This window comes from Aotus nancymaae, unplaced genomic scaffold (genome assembly GCF_030222135.1).
Source record: "Aotus nancymaae isolate 86718 unplaced genomic scaffold, 86718_ANA_hifiasm-v0.15.2.pri h1tg000019l, whole genome shotgun sequence".
Taxonomy (NCBI): Eukaryota; Metazoa; Chordata; class Mammalia; order Primates; family Aotidae; genus Aotus; species Aotus nancymaae.
This window is the reverse complement of record NW_026988431.1, coordinates 20,704,423-20,710,184: the sequence shown is the minus strand read 5'-3', so window position 1 is coordinate 20,710,184 and position 5,762 is coordinate 20,704,423. Positions and strand designations below refer to the sequence as shown.

Genomic DNA, 5,762 nt, shown 5'->3' with positions numbered 1-5,762 from the left:
AGGAAAAGAGGAAGTCAATTTGTCTCTATTTGCAGACAACATGATTGTATATTTAGAAGACTCTATCATCTCAGCCCAAAATCTCCTTAAACTGATAAGCAACTTCAGCGGTCTCAGGGTACAAAATGAACGTGTAGAAATCACAGGCATTCCTATACACCAATAATAGACTGACAGATAGCCAAATCATGAGCAAACTCCCATTCACAATTGCTACAAAGAGAATAAAATACCATCTATAGCCATACCACCCTGAACATGCCTGATCTCATCTGATCTCGGAAACTAAGCAGGGTTGGGCCTGGCTAGTACTTGGATGGGAGACCACCTGGGAATATCAGGTGCTGTAGGCTTTTAAAAAAATATATATGGAAAAAAAAAAAAAACAAAGAGAATAAAATACCTAGGAATACAACTAACAAAGGATGTAAAGGACCTCTTCAAGGAGAACTACAAACTACTGCTCAATGAAATAAGAGAGGACACAAACAGATGGAGAAATATTCCATGCTCATGGTTAGGAAGAATCAATGTCGTGAAAATGGCCATACTGCCCAAACTAATTTGTAGATTCAATGCCATCCCTATCAAGCTACCAGTGACCTTCACAGAACTAGAAAAAACTACCTTAAACTTAATATGGAATCAAAAGAGAGCCTGCATAGCCAAGACAATCCTAAGCAAAAAGAACAAAGCCAGAGGCATCATGCTACCTGATATCAAACTATACTACAAGGCTACAGTAATCAAACCAGCATGGTACTGGTACGAAAACAGAAATATAGACCAATGGAACAGAACAGAGGCCCTGGCGGCAACACTATGCTTCCACAACCATCTGATCTTTGACAAGTCTGACAAAAACAAGCAATGGGGATAGAATTCCCTGTTTAATAAATGGTGTTGGGAAAACTGGCTAGCCATGTGCAGAAAGCAGAAACTGGACCCCTTCCTGACACCTTACACTATAAGTAACTCCAGATGGATTAAAGATTTAAACATAAGACCTAAGACCATAAAAACCCTAGAAGAAAACCTAGGCAAAACCTTTCAGGACATAGGCATAGGCAAGGACTTCATGACTAAAACACCAAAAGCATTGGCAACAAAAGCCAAAATAGACAAATGGGACCTAATTAAACTCCAGAGCTTCTGCGCAGCAAAAGAAACAATCATTAGAGCAAACCGACAACCAACAGAATGGGAAAAAATTTTTGCAATCTACCATCTGACATAGGGCTAATATCCAGAATCTACAAAGAACTTAAATAGATTTACAAGAAAAAAAACAAACAAACCCATCCAAAAGTGGGCAAAGGATATGAACAGACACTTTACAAAAGAATACATATATGAGACCAACAAACATATGAAAAAATACTCACCATCCCTGATTATTAGAGAAATGCAAATCAAAACGGCATTGAGACACCACCTCCTAAGCTAATTATGTTGATTCGATCACCTTTACTAAGGAATGGTTTAGACATGCACATGTGGCGATCATTAGAATATTTGGAGACAACAGATGCTGGAAAAGATGTGGAGAAAGAGGAACACTTTAACACTGTTGGTGGGAATGTAAACTAGTTCAACCATTGTGGAAGAGAGTGTGGTGCTTCCTCAAGGACCTAGAAATAGAAATTCCATTTGATCCAATAATCCCATTACTGGGTATATACCCAAAGGATTATAAATCATTCTATTGTAAGGACACATGCACATGTATGTTCATAGTGGTACTGTTTACAATAGCAAAGACCTGGAACCAACCCAAATGCCTATTGACAATAGACTGGACAATGAAAATGTGGCACATATACACCATGGAATACTATGCAGCCATAAATAATGGTCAATTTATGTCATTTTTAGGGTCATGGATAAATCTGGAAGCCATCATTCTCAGAAAACTGACAAGAGAACAGAAAATCAAACACGGCATGTTCTCACTCATAGGTTGATGATGAACAGTGAGAACACATGGACACAGGGAGGGGAGCATCACACACTGGGGTCTCTTGAAGGGGGCAAGGGAGAGACAGCGGAGGGGTGGAGAAATTGAGGAGGGATAACATGGGGAGAAATGCCAGATGTAGATGACTAGGGGATGGAGGCAGCAAACCACATTGCCATGTGTGTACCTATGCGACAATCCTGCATGATCTGCACATGTACCCCAGAACCTAACGTACAATAAGAAAAATAAATAAAAATAAAAAAGGAAACTTTTCCAGGGACTTTATTTTGTCTCATTGACCAAGGTAGAGCCACATGTGCATGTCTAAACCATTCCTTAGTAAAGGTGATCGAATCAACATAATTAGCTTAGATTGATCAACATTTAGTTTTTGGAGCTGGAGTATGAGTCACTTTTGTGATCATATGGAGAAAAGAAGGTAGTGGTGGTGATGGGGAATGGCTGTAGAGTTGTCATACTTCAGTATATTCCACATGCTGTTATAAAAAGTAATTCTTATAATTACAAGTCATCTTTTAAAGCAAATTCTAAATAATCCTCTCCTTTGTTCTTCAAGATGTATTTGAAAAAATTTGAGGGGCATGTGAACTTGCAGACCTTCATTTCTATAGCAGCATGTGATTGCTACTTTTGAACTGAATTTTTTAAATGTTGGCTTCATCTTTGGAGACATCAAAAGAGAAAATTCAGCAGAGAAGTTGTAGTAAAAATAGAAAGTGTGTTGTAAGAGGGAAGTTAGCAAACTGAATAGTCAGATCTGAACAGCTAAAGTTAAATATTGAATGATAAAGATAAATGAACTATGCTAATATGTTCTGGAAGCCCATCAGAACCTATTTCTGGATTTTGGATAATTTCTTCCAGTATTGCAAGGTAATTCAGCTATCAATTTTCTATGTTGCTAAACTGGAAAGGATAAAGTTGAAATAGAAGACGAGTGTTGCATTTTCAGAAATTTTCATATCTTTAACAAAACCATAATTTGTGTTGGGGACTAGAATAATATAAACCATATATGTCTAGGAGAAGAGGACTTTTTAAAAAGTGTTATAGGAAAGTGAGACCTAAAAAAATAAGTATAGAGTATATTGTTTTGTGTGATTGCAACAAAGATGAATTGTATTTCCCAGCAGAGGTTAATTTTAAGGATGTTCCACTTTCAGTGCATACTTGAGCCAAAGAGATTGAGCATCAAATATGAGTCCAGAGTTCTCAAGAGGTCTTCGTAACAAATCAAACATTAGTAAGTAACTGCTGATTCTAATGTAGAATTTTCAGCCAGGCAGAAACTTTATTGATATCCCAGCACTTCTCAAATGTAAAACATGAGAGGTAATGTGTTTAGACTTATATAGTACCAGGTGTTATTGAGGTGACTAAGAATGTTCTGTCTCAAAGAGTCAGGATTAAAATACTTTCTCATAGAACTACCGTAATCTTAAAAATGTTTTATGCAGGTACAAGAATCATTAGCCTTTGAACAAAAAATGAACCTGACTTTCCTTCTTGTTTCTCATGGTTTCTAGAAGGGCTGGGTGTCAGTTTGTTAAGAGAAGTCACTGATTGACTTTGTCAAGATTTTTGATGGCCTGTTTCCAAGAAAGGTTCGGAGACATTTTCTTCCTCCCTACCTCTTTTCTTTTTATTTATATTGAAGCTTTGATATATTTAGGAAATACAGGAGAAGAAGAAAGACATATGGTAATGTCATTTTCTAGTAAAGATTTAGAATGCCATCCAAGAAATCTTTTTAGCCTGGTTTTGAACCACCTGTGTCTCCTCAGCAGGAGTGGTCATTCTCAAAGGGACAGAAGCCAAATGTGAACACTTTAGTCCATATTTTATTCCTTTGTAGGGTCTCCTTTTAGTTTTATTACAGGCATGATTTAATACTTTCTTACAATCAGAGCAAGATAATGAGTATGGAAAACAAGTCTACAAATTGTCACTTTGTTCCCTGGTCATATGAGATTATTTTTATGTTTAAAGAACTAACTCTAAGATACTGAATTGTTTCTTAGTAAACCATCATTTCTTGCTCAAACCAAATTTTCCAGGGATTGGATTAATAGGTCAATTTATGAAAATGAACTACTTTGTTCTAGGCTTGGTTGAATTAGCCCTTAAACACTGCTATTGTATGAAAAATAGAGAAAGATAATAGAGTGGATTTATTGATTGCATTTACAAAGGAGATAGGAACATCAGTCCTCATCAAATATTACTCAGAGTAAACATAAATGTTGGAATACTGGGGCCTGAAAGAAATTAGACATAGTCAAAACATAGCAGGAGGCAGATGGAGCAAGATGGCAGAGTAGAAGACTATGTTGTTTGTACCCTGCAGGAATATCACATTTTAACAACCATGTGACAGAGAGAAGCACTATCACAAGAAATAAAAAATAGGTGAACTATCATAGTACCTGGTTTCAACTTTATATCACTGAAAGAGGCATTGAATAGGGTAGAAGAGACAGTCTTGAATTGCTGACACCACCTCTCCCCCTATCCACTGGCAGCAACCATGCAGTACAGAGAGAGAATCTGTGAATTTGGGGGAAGAAGAGCACAATGACCGGGGGACTTTGCATTGAATTCAGTGCTGCCCTGTCACAGCAGAGAGCAAAGCCATGCTGGCCTCAGCCAGTGCCCTTGCACAGAAAGAGCATTTGGATCAGTCCTAGTCAGAGGAGAATTGTTCATTCCAGCAGTCAGAACTTGTGTTTTTTGCAAGCCTTGTCACTGTGGGCCAAAGTGCTCTAGGGTCCTAGGTAAACTGGAAAGACAATCTAGGACACAAGGACTGCAATTCCTAGGAAACTTCTAGGACTGGACTTAGAGCCAGTGGATTAGGGTGGCATGTGACCTAGGAAGACACCAGGTGGCACAGCTAAGGGAATGCTTGTGCCATCTTTCCCCCAACTTCAGGTACCAGGGACCAATCCCAGAAAAAGAGAGATATGTGTTCTCAGACAGAATTCAAAATAGCGGTGTTGAAAAAACTCAAATGTAAGATAACAAAGAGAAGGAATTCAAAATTCTATCAGACAAATTTAATAAAGAGATTGAAATAATTAAAAAGAATCAAGCAGAAATTCTAGAATTGAAAAATGCAATTGACATGCAGAAGAATTAATCAGTCTCTTCATAGCAGAATTGATCAAGCAGCTGAAAGAATTAATGGACTGGAAAATGGGCTATTTGAAAATACATAGCAGAGACAAAAGAAAAAAAGAAGTACACCTATGAGATCTAGAAAATAGCCTCAAAAGGCAAATGTGAGATTTGTTGGCCTTAAAAAGGAAGTAACAAGAGAGATGGGGTAAAGTATATTCGAAGGGATAGTATCAGAGAACTTTTAGAACCTAGAGAGAGAGATCAGCATTCAGATAATAGTAGACTATAGAACATCAAGCAGATTTAACCTAAAGAAGACTACCTTAGGATATTTAATAAACTCCCAAAGGACAGGGATAAAGAAAGCATCCTAAAAGCAGCAAGTGAAAAGAAACAACATACAATGGAACCTCAATACATCTAGCAGTAGACTTTTCAGTGGAAACCTCACAGGCCAGGAGAGAATAATATGGCTTATTTAAAATGCTAAAGGAAAAAAATCTTCTACCAGAGTATAGTATATCTGGTGAAAATATTCTTTAAGCATGAAGGAAAAACAAATACCTTTTCAGAAGAACAAAAGGTGAGGAATTTTATTTCTCAAACTGACCTACAAGAAATACTAAAGAGAGTTCTTCAGGTTGAAAGAAAAGGATGTTAA

General features: G+C 37.2%; 1 non-coding gene across 1 annotated transcript; it reads left to right on the top strand.

Annotated features, from left to right (window-relative positions):
* Window positions 1-234: 234 nt before the first annotated feature.
* On the top strand, window positions 235-353 carry LOC135275912 (5S ribosomal RNA). Its single transcript, XR_010343502.1, has one exon. It is a non-coding gene; the product is annotated as a 5S ribosomal RNA (ribosomal RNA).
* The last annotated feature ends 5,409 nt before the right edge of the window (window positions 354-5,762 follow it).